The sequence below is a fragment of the Sciurus carolinensis genome, chromosome 1 (assembly GCF_902686445.1).
Source record: "Sciurus carolinensis chromosome 1, mSciCar1.2, whole genome shotgun sequence".
Classification (NCBI taxonomy): domain Eukaryota; kingdom Metazoa; phylum Chordata; class Mammalia; order Rodentia; family Sciuridae; genus Sciurus; species Sciurus carolinensis.
Genome location: NC_062213.1, coordinates 136,153,708 through 136,166,013, shown reverse-complemented (window position 1 = coordinate 136,166,013; position 12,306 = coordinate 136,153,708).

Sequence of the window (12,306 nt, the reverse complement as noted above, 5' to 3'; positions counted from 1 at the left end):
TTGAAAACTTGTATTACAATAAATTGGTAAATGTAGAAGAAATGGATACATATGATCTACCAAAATTGAATCAAGAAAGAGGATATGGAAAATCTAAAAACACCAATAACTAGCAATGGGTAGAAGCAATAATAAAAAGTCATCCAACAAAGAAAAACCCAGGACCAGATATATTCTTAATGGGATTCTACCAGACTTTTAAAGAAGAACCAATGTCAGTACTCCTCAAATTATTCCATGAAATAAAAAGTCATTCTATGAAGTTAGTATCCTACTCATACCAAAATTAGATAAGGGCACATAAAGGAAAGAAAATTACAGACCAATATCTCTGATAAACTTAGATTCAAAAAATCCTTAATAAAATATTAGCAAATTATGTCAACAACCTATTAAGAAGATTATACGTCATGACTAAGTTGGTTCTATCCCAGGGATTCAAGGATAATTTAACATATATAAACAAATAAATGTAATCTATCACATAAATAGAATTAAGGATATCAACAGATGCAAAGAATACCTTCAACAAAATTCAGTACCCATTTAAAATAAAAACACTGAAGAAGCTAAGGATGGAAGGAACCTGCCTCAATATCAAAAAGCCTATATATGAAAAAGAGTCAACATCATAGTGAATGGGGAATACTAAAAGTGTTTTCTTTAAAATCTGTAACAAGACAAGGATGTTTACTCTTACCACTCCTATTTAATATAGTGCTAAAAATTCTAGCCAGAGCAATTAGGCAAGATAAGGAAATAAAAGGGATAAAGATATAAAAGGAAGAAGTCAAAGTATGACTGTTTGTAAATGACATGATCCTATACCTAGAAGATCCAAAAAGCTCCACCAAAATATTATGAGAGTTAATAAGCAAATTCATCAGAGTAACAAATTACAAAATCAGTAAACAAAAATCAATCACTTTCTAATACACCAATAATGATTCTTCTGAAGAAATCAAGAATACAGTCCCATTCACAATAGCTTCAAAAAATAAAATAAACTACCTAGGAATAACTCTAACCAATGAGGTGAAACATCTCTACACTGAAAACTATAGAATATTGAAAAAAAAATAATTGAAGAAGACAAGAAGATGGAAAGACTTTTCATGTTCATAGATAGGCAGAATTAATATTGTTAAAATGACCATACTATCAAAAGCAAAATACCAATTCAATAGAATCCCTATCAAAATGTCAATGATATTCTTCACAGAACTAGAAAAAACAGTCCTCGAATTCCTTTAAAAGAATAAAGAACCCAGAATAGCCAAAGCAATACTAAGTCAAAAACACAATGCTGGAGGCATTACAATACCTCAATACTTCAAACTGTACTATACAGACATATTAACAAAAACCACATGGTACAGACATAAAAATAGACATAGACCAAGGGTACAGAATAGAAGACACAGAGACAACCTACTTAGATACAGTCATCTGATACTCGACAAAGGTGGCAAAAACATACACTGGAGAAAAAGACAACCTTTTTAACAAGTGATCCTAGGAAATAAAGTTAGAAGAATGAGACTAGACCCTATCTTTTACCCTGCACAAAAATCAATTCAAAATGGAACAAAGATGTAGGAATTATACTGGAAACTATGCAACTTATAGAAAACATAGAGTTGACACTTCAACACATAGGCACAGGCAACAACTTTCTCAATTAGGACCCCTAAACCTCAAAAAATAATGCCACACTAATAAATGAATGGCATCAAATTCAAAAACTTCTAAACAGCAGAGGAAATAATTAAGAATATGAAGAAAGAACCTAGAGAATAAGAGAAAAATCTTTGCTAAATATTCATTTAACAGAGCATCAATATCCAGAATATATGAAGAATTCAAAAAACTTAATATCAAAAAAACCCAAATAACTCAAATGGGCAAGTGAACTAAATAGATACTTCTCAAAAGAATGAATACAAATGTCTACTAAATATATTTTAAAATGTTTAACATCATTAGCAATTAAGGAAATGAAAATCAAAACTATTCTGAGATTTTATCTCAATCCAGTCAGAATGGCAGTTATCAAGAATACAAATAAATACTGGAGAGTATGTGAAGAAAAAGGAACACTTTTACACTGTTGGTGGGATTGTAAATTAGTATAACTACTATGGAAATCAGTATGGAGATTCCTCAAAATACTAGGAATGAAACTATGATATGAATCAGTTATACCACTCTTCAGTATTTATCCTAAAGAATAAAAGTTCCCATACTATAGTGATACATGCATACCCATGTTTAAAGCAGCACAATTCACAATAGCCAAACTATGGAACCAGCCTAGGTATGCATTAGCAGATGAATAGATAAAGAAAATGTGGTGTATATATACACAATAGAGGTTTATTGAGCCATAAAGAAAAATGAAAATATGTCATTTGCAGGAAAATGGATGGAACTTAAGAGAATTGTGCTAAGCAAAGTAAGCAAACTCCAGAAGGTCAAGTGTTGCATGTTTTCTCTCATATGTGGAAGCTACAGAGGAAAAAGTAAAAGAAAGGTAGAGGGTGTCTCATGAAAATTGAAGGGAGATCAGAAAAGTAAAGGGAAAGAATGGGGGCAGGGAAGGAGGAGGAAGGGAAAGGAGAAACATTGGGAAATGATATTGGCCCAATTATATTATTATATTGTATGCATGTACAAATACGTAACAACCATTATCTACAACTACAATGCACCAATTAAAAATATGGAAAATAAAAAGAATCTGTTAAATGACCTGCTGTTCAAAGGAAACAAATAAGAGCACGAAAAGAGACCCAACAGAATGGGAGAAAATGTTTCCCAGTTACAGTTCTAATAGGGGATTAATATCCAGAATACATAACATCCTGAGCAAAAGAATTAAAGACATTTCTCAAAAAAAAAAAAAAAAACAAATGACCAACAAATATGTGAAAAAAATATTCAACATTCCTAGTAATAAGGGAAATTCAAATCAAAACTACACTAAGATGTCATCTCACTCCAGTCAGAATGCAAATATCAAGAATACAAATAATAAATGCTGGTGAGGATGTGGGGGAAAGGTACATACTCATACATTGTTGGTGGGACTGCAAATTGGTATAACCACTCTAGAAAGCAGTATAGAGATTCCTCAAAAAACTAAAATGGAAACACCATACGACTCAGGTATCCTACTGCTTGGCATTTATCTAATTGAACTAAAATAGTGTACTATAGAGATACAGTTCTGTCAATGTTTACAACAGTGCAACTCACAATAGTCAAGAATGGAACCAGCCCACCTTTCAACAGAAGAACGGATTAAGAAAAGAAGCATGTATACACAATGGAGGTTTACTTTGCCATAAAGAAGAAAGCTTTGTCACCACTGTGATGAAAAGACATGTCCAGAACAATTCTGGAGAGGGTAGTTTTTTTGGTGCTCAGGGTTTCATAGGTCTCAGTTCACAGATAGCCAATGCCATTGCTTTGGGCCCAAGTGAGGCTTCTGCAGAAAGGTGGCAGAAAGGTGTGGAAGAAAGAATCAGCTTAGTACATAGAACCAGGAAGAAAAGAGAGACTTCTTTGCTCAACAAGGACAAAACATAAGCCCCAAAGATACACCCTTAGTAACCCACATCTTCAGCTATACCCTACCTGCCTATAGTCACCACTCAGTTAATCCCTATCAGAGAATTAATGCACTGATTAGACTAAAGCTCTCATAACCCAATCATTCCATCTCTAAACTTTTTTGCATTGTCCCACGTATTAGCTTTTCAGGAAAACTTTCGACTCCTCACCCCAAAACTCATGTCCATCTCACAATGCAAAATAGATTTAGTCCATTTTCAAGCAACCCTACAGTCTTAACAGCTCTACCCTTATCAAGGCAAACTCTCAGTGTGATCCCCTTATAAAAATCAAAAGCAAGTTACATATGTTCTCTACGTAAAGGCTCAGAGGAAACATATCTATTCCAAAATGAAGAAATAGAGGCATAGAAAAAGGGATGGAAGCAAAGCAAAACTGAAATCCAGCTGGGCAAACAAGTCCTATAGCACCCTGTCCAGTGTCTGGAGCACATGGCATCATGATATTCTTTTCAAAGGCCTGTATAGCTCTACCCCTATGGCCTTGCTTGTTGTAGCCCACATGGCCTCTCTCTTAGCTTATCTGTACTCTAGTTTTCCAGCTTTCCTCAGCAGATGTTTCACACTACTGGCATTTCTTAATTCAGGGATCTCCACAGCAGCTTCAGCTTCCTTCTCACATCTTCGCATATTGCCCTCTCATGGGCTGCCTGCAGGGACTCCAACCCTGCTGCACTTTCCCTGGCTTCCTAGACCTTCTGAATCTCAGTGGAAGCCTCCATTACCTCCTAACTCCAGCATCCTGCAATCCTGCAGAACCAGCATCACATGGTTGAGGTCGAAGTCTGCTGCCACCTCTAGCAGTTGCCAAACCTCTTGGGACTAGGGCTGCAGTAGCTTCTGAGTGCCTGGGTGGCTGAACTGATAAGACAACTTCCTGCCCCCCACCACCACCATGCAAATAGGGTACCCTGATGGTATTGTCTCAAAGGAATTTGTACTTTTACATGGTTAGATGGGTGTGATCTTGTCAGTTCCTGAGATGCCCTCAAGCCATCTGTCCTATTATTTTGGGGTAAAGTATTTAGCCATCACCTTAGTGGTTGTAAAGTCTTCAACAACCACAATTTACTTAGCCCTAGTTTTACTCACACTTCTCTGGCTGAACTCCACATTATTCAAATCTTTCTGCTCTGCTTTCTGCTTATCACAGTAAATTTTGCTAAAAGCTGTTAGCTAAATCCATGCAACCACCTGAATGCTGTGCTGTCTAGAAATTTTAATGCCACATTAATTAGTCCATCAATAACCCTAATTTTTCTAGTGTTTTAAACATGAATGGATGCTGAATTTTGTCAAATGCTTTTTCTGCATCACGTGAGACAATCATGTGATTCTTGTCTTTAAGCCTATTAATGTAATGAATTCCATTTGTTGATTTCCATATGTTGAACCAACCTTGCATCCCTGGGATGAAAGCGACTTGATCATGGTACATTATCTTTTTAATATGTTTTTGTAGGCAATTTGCCATTATTTTATTGAGAAATTTTGCAACTATGTTCATCAGGGATATTGGTCTGAAGTATTCTTTCCTTGATGTGTCTTTGTTTGGTTTTGGTATCAGGGTGATACTAGCTTCATAGAATGAGATTGGAAGGGTTCCCTCCTTTTCTATTCTATGGATTAATTTGAGGAGTATTGGTATAAGTTCACTGAAGGTTTTGTAGAACTCAGTAGAGAACCCATCTGGTCAGAGCTTTTCTTTGTTGGTAGGCTTTTGAAGGCTTCTCAATTTTATTTCGTGTCATTTATCTGTTTAAATTTTCTATATCATCCTGGTTCACTTTGGGTAGGTCATATATTTCTAGGAATTTTGTTGATGTCATCAAGATTTTCTAGCTTATTGGAGTATAATTTTCAAGTTTCTGATAATTTCTGGATTTCAGTAGTATGTGTGGTGATATTTCCTTTTTCATCAGAGATTTTAATAACTTGATTTTCCCTCTTTCTTTTGTTTATATTGGCTAAAGGTATATCACTTTTGTTAATTTTCTCAAAAAGAGATCTTTTGTTCCATTGATTTTTTGAATTTTTTATTTGTTCTTTGTAGTTATATGTGATAGAATGAATTTTGATATATCATACATACATGGAGTATAACTTCACATTTTTGTGGTTGTACATGATATGGAGTTAACCTGGTCGTTTATTCATATATGAACAAAGAAAAATTATTCCCATACCCTTCTCCTTCCCCCCAATCAGCCCTGTCCAATCTTGTGAACCTTCCCTTTCTCCCCACCCCCACCCATTGTCAGTCAGCATCCACATATCAGAGATAACGTTTGGCCTTTGTTTTTTGGGGATTGGCTTATTTCACTTAGCATGATAGTCTCCAGTTTCATTCATTTTCCAGCAAATGCCATAACTTTATTCTTTTTTATGGCTGATTATTATTCCATTGTGTATACATTTTCTTTATCCATTTGTTTATGAAGGGCACCTAGGTTGTTTCCATAGCTTACCTTTTGTGAATTGAGCTGCTATAAATATTGATGTGACTACCTCACTGGAGTATCCTGATTTTAAGTCCTTTGGGTATATGCCAAGGAGTGGGATAACTAGGTCAAATGGTGGTTCCATTCCAAATTTTGAATTTTTAAAAATCTCAGTTTCATTGATTTTGGTTCTGATCTTAATTATTTCCTGACTTCTACTGACTTTCATATTGGTTTGTTCTTCTTTTTCTGGCATCTTGAGATGTAATGTTAGCTTATTTACTTGGTATCTTTCTATTCTTTTAGTGTATGAGTTTAATACTATGAACTTTCTTCTTAGAATAGCCTTCATAGTGTCCCAGATATTTTGATATGTTGTATCACTATTCTCACCTCTAAGAATTGTTTTACTTTACTTCTGATTTCTTCTGCTATCCATCCCATTCAAAAGTATATTATTTAGTCTACAGGTATTAGAGTGGTTTCTATTCTTTATCTTATCACTAATTTCTAACTTTATTCAATTATGATCTGTTAGAATGCAAGATATTATCTCATATCTCTTTTTTTTGTATTTGCTCAGATTTTCTTTGTGGCCTAAAATATGGTCTATTTTAGAAAATGTTCCACATGCTACTGAGAAGAAAGAGAAGAAAATGTATTCAGGCATTTATGGATGACATATTCTATATATGCCTGTTAAGTCTAAATTATTAATTGTATATTTTAGTTCTGTAGCATCTCTATTTAGTTTTTGTTTGTATGACCTATTCAGCAATGAGTGAGGTACGTTAAAGTTACCCAGTATTACTGTGTTGTAGCCTATTTGATTTTTAATATTGAGAAGGCTTTGTTTGATGTATATATATGCTCCATTGTTTGGGGCATTAATATTTATCATCATTATTTCTTGTTTTTGTATGAGTCCCTTAAGCAGTATGAAATTACCTTATTTATCTCTTCTGATTAATTTTGGCTTGAAGTTCAGTTTATCTGGTATGAGTCTAGTAACCTGTGCTTGTTTACAATATCTATGTAAATGGTATACTTTTTCCTATTCTTGTACCTTCAGTCTATGATCCAACTAAGAATTTTGAGAAGGAATCCAGAAGGAATAATGTAGGAAATCTGCGTGGAACTCCTGAGTGAACCCTCACTACCAACCTCCATATGCCCCAGGGGATAAGTCATCTGATTAAAGGGTCAGCAAAATGCTTTTATGACATGAGAACATATCACTTCAGTGATTTCAAAGTAAATGGCATCCCTTGCACTTGTACGATACACAACCCAAACAACCACGTTCATCAACTGTCGGGGTTCCCGGGACCCCCAGCCTTGGGCACGGTCATGATGGCGCCTGGCGCTGAGCCAAAAGCGGCCAGCTATACAGTAAACAACCAGCGAATTCCAATGATTGGCTAGTTAACGATGTGATTAGAGCATGCCCCCCTCGTGTACCTATTCTATGCCTGCAGCTGTCCACGCGTTTACCTCGTGTGCTCTCCCCTGATTGGTTGAAGTGTATATAAGCTTGGTGGGTGGGGGAGTAAGCGGTGGCTGAAGCGGAAGCTGGGAGTAAGAAGAAGCTGAGAGTAGGAGAAGAAACGAGGAAGAAGAGTGCGAGCGAGGACGTGAGCCAAGCGGGAGAATCAGAGCGGCCGAAGCAGGTGTGAGCCGAGCGGGAGGAGCGGAGCGACCGGAGCAGGTGAGAGTTAAGCAGAGGGAAAGAGAGCGAGAGAAAGAAAAGAGAGAAGGGGATAGAAAAGAGGGAAAGAAAGGAAGACTGTGCACAATAAACTTCCAAAGCTTCAGACGTTTGTCGTGTCTCTCTCTGCGGCCAGAGGGAACGCGATAACTGGTGCCGAAACCCGGGAAGATGAAAATTTTATAAAGAAAACAAGGTAAGATATCTAAAAAAAATTTTTTTTAATAAGTTAAAATGGTTATAAAAAAGTTAAAGGGTATCAGGATGCGCCATCAGCGGTCCTGGGGATGCGCGGAATGCGGTCCAGTTAAAGGGTATCAGGATACGCCATCAGCGGTCCTGGGGATATGCGGAATGCGGTCCAGTTAAAGGGTATCAGGATACGCCATCAGCGGTCCTGGGGGCACGCGGGATGCAGCCCGATTAAAATAAAAATAAGGACACACCGAAGGTGGTCCGGTATCGGGATACGCCAGCAGCGGTCCTGACGCGTGGAACGCGGTCCAATTAAAAGTGAAAGTAGATACACACTTGAAGCGGTCCAATTAGGGTATAGGTAGCACGTGAAAAGCCGCTATAAAAATTTTAATGCACACTTGATAGATAGTTTTCCTTTCAGTAATCTCGTTGCTCCTGGCAGCTTGGCCACTGTTTGTTATTGTAACTGCCATAACTGAAGCTATTCAAATTAGTAACAATGGGGTCTGAAACGTCTAAATTCAGAATGCAGCAACCCCTCAGGGAGCTATTAAAAAACCATGGGACGCCATTAAAGGAAAAAACAGCTAAAGTATTTCTCGATACTGTGGAAAGGGTTTCCCCTTGGTTTTTGGATGAGGGCCTTTTGAATACCCTACAGTGGGAACAGCTGGGGGAGGACCTTCGTATAGCGGATAGGCAAAACCCTTTGCCAGTAGGCACTATGGCTATTTGGTCTCTTATTAAATCCTGTCTGCGAGATAAAAACAAAAAACCTTCACTCACCGAGCCTTTAGCTGAGGGAAGACAGGTTTTGGAAGAAATAAAAGAGGAACACTCATATCTTTCCCAAAATTCAGAAAAAGAAACTAATTCAGATGAGGAACTATCAGAACGGGAACTATCAGGAGAGGAACTGGAAAAAAGAGTACAAAGATTAAGACTAGATGAAAAGCCCCCTCTAGTGCCCGTGTTGCCTAGTGCACCTCCCATAAATAGGGAACCCCCTCATGAAGCGTCCGGTTTCGGATTACGCTCAGAATGGAGTCATCTTGGATCTGTAGCGTATCCTGTTTTTGAGGATGCTCAAAATCAAAGATTCCACCAACCCTTAGACTTCAAAATAGTGAAACAGTTAAAAGAAGCAGTTAGCACATATGGTCCTCAGTCAGCTTTTACTATAGCCTTAGTAGATACCTTGACATCATTAAACTTAGTGCCCCAGGACTGGACTAATCTTACTAGGGCCGCTCTGTCTGGGGGACAGTACCTTATGTGGAAAACATCATGGCAGGAAATATCTACGGATACCGCCCGCCGAAATGCGGCAGCGGGGAATCCCCAAGTCGATAGGGACATGCTTATGGGCGTAGGACCTTATGAAACCCTTCAGGCACAGCTTAATTATCATCCAGCAGTCTATGCGCAAATTGCCGTGGCTGCAACCAAGGCCTGGAAAACATTACAAGGAGCAGGAGATTTGCAGGGCCAGTTGTCAAAGATAACTCAAGGGAGTAGTGAGCCCTACGCGGACTTCGTCGATAGGCTAATTCAGACAGCATCACGCATCTTCGGAGATGCAGAGCAAGCCATGCCCCTAGTAAAACAATTGGCTTACGAACAAGCCAACAAATGGTGTAGGGAGGCCATAAGACCATGGAGAAACAAAGACTTGTCCACCTACTTAAAAGTGTGTAGAGATGTAAATGATACTTCGGCGCAGAGCAATGCCTTTGTAGCAGCCATAGACAGACAAACCACCTTGTTGTCTGCCGCACTTGCACAAGCCCAGGGGAGGTTCCCTTCAAGAACTAATAAAGAGTCTTTAGGACCATGTTTTGTGTGCGGACAGAAGGGACATCTAAAAGCCACTTGTCCAAACAAAAGGCCACCCTTTGCCCAAGGTGGGAACATCTATACAAAGAATAACTTGGGAACCGGACCTGGGCTATGTCCAAGATGCAGAAGAGGAAGTCATTGGAATAATGCCTGTCAGTCTATTAGAGATAGGGAGGATAATTTCCTAGGGTTGAATCCTAAACTTCAAAAAAACGGGAGACAGGGCCCTCCCCGGGGCCCGCAACAAATATACGGGGTAATTCAACAAGTTCCCCGACGGTGGTATCCTCCCACAGAGAAGGGGAGCGCAGAGCCACCTCAGGAAGTGCCGGATTGGACATCTGTGCCACCTCCAGACTCATACTAACCCCAGATATGGGGGTGCAGATGATTGATACTGATTGGCATGAAAAAATCCCACAGAACAGTGTAGGACTATTACTAGGTAGAGGTTCCTCAACACTAAAAGGACTTATAGTACACCCAGGGGTTATTGATCCTGATTTCACTGGACAAATAAAAGCCTTGGTCTCTTCACCAAAAGGAATTACGGTCATCTCTCCAGGGGATCGCATTGCACAAATGCTTATATTACCCAGTCGACATTCTTTGTGGCCCAGTAAAAATGCAAATAAAAGACAAGGAGGTTTTGGATCAACAGGAACCACTTTAATAAACCTTACTATGGATATGGGACAGAGGCCCCTCCTAAAATTAAAAGTGGGAAATATGGAATTTACAGGTTTATTAGATACGGGAGCAGACAAAAGTATTATTAGCGCAATGGTCTGGCCAAAGCACTGGCCATTGATCACAGCAGCTCAGAGCTTGAGAGGCTTAGGAGTAGCAGAAAGCCCCAATCAAAGTGCTTCCTCATTATCATGGAAAGATACAGAGGGACACACAGGAATATTTCAGCCATATGTCTGTAATGTTCCTATTAGTCTATGGGGACGAGACGTCCTGCAGCAAATGGATATGAAACTCACCACTGATCAGACTTACCAAGGGACTCCTGTAAGAAATATGTTACAAAATATGAACTATGATGATAAAAAAGGATTAGGAAGACATAGTCAAGGATCTACCCAACCACTGCCTTTACTTCCACCAAAAAATGATTCTCATGGATTGGGTTTTTCCTAGGGGCCACTGATAAACCATCAATCCCTATAATATAGAAAGATGATAAGCCTCGCTGGATTCCACAGTGGCCCCTAACAAAAGAGAAGCTAGAGGCAGCTCATAAGTTAGTACAAGAGCAGGTACAAGCAGGTCATTTACAACATTCTACTTCTCCTTGGAATACTCCAATATTCTTAACAAAGAAAAAATCAGGAAAATGGAGGTTATTACATGATTTAAGAGCCATAAACGAACAAATGTACCCTATGGGACCCATCCAATGTGGACTCCCTCTTGTCACTGCGCTACCAAAAAATTGGCCTACTATTATTCTGGATTTAAAAGATTGCTTTTTCTCTATACCCTTACACAAAAATGATTGTTGGAGATTTGCCTTTACTTTGCCCTCTCTTAATCACACTCAGCCTGATCAGAGATTCGAATGGACTGTGTTGCCTCAAGGTATGGCTAACAGTCCTACTATATGTCAAATATACGTAGATAAAGCGTTAACAACCACTAGACAAAAGTTTAAGAGATTGTTGATTTATCATTATATGGATGACATACTTATTTGCCATCCAGAAAAAGAAGTTTTGTTAGAAGCATTACAATTTATAACTCAAGCATTAGAAAAAAGAGGACTAACGATAGCCCCTGAAAAATTACAATTAGAGGAGATCCAAGAATATCTGGGTACAAGGCTCACTGCTACTACAGTCAGACCATCAAGGTTGACCATCAGGACAGATCAATTGAATACCTTGAACGATTTTCAGAAACTCTTAGGTGACATTAACTGGATCAGATCCTATTTAAAATTATCCACAGGGGAATCAAAACCTTTATTCGATATATTAAAAGGTAATCCTGACTTGAATTCCCCTAGGAAACTTACTCCCGAAGCACGGATATCCTTACAGCTAGTAGAGAATAGACTTCAGCAGTGTTACGTTGATCGTTGTGATCCTACTCAACCATTAAGTTTAATCATAATCCCAGAGAAACATACCCCTTTTGGCATAGTTTGGCAAGGAGGACCTCTGCAAAGTATAAATCTCCCTAGCTCTCCAGCTAAAACATTACAATCATATCCCCAAGCTATTGCTCAGGTAATACTCAAGGGAATAGAATCTTGCATTACTGTTTTTGGAATCCATCCGTCTATTATTATAACTCCTTATTCCACTCAGCAAATTAAATGGCTAATTAATAATGATGATGATTGGTCAGTATTATATTGTTCCACCTCAGCTCAGTTCGATAACCATTATCCCCAACATCCCTGGATTCAATTCTGTAAAAATACTCCCATAGTTTTTCCAAAAGTGACTAGTGTCCAGCCTCTTAAAGACTGTGT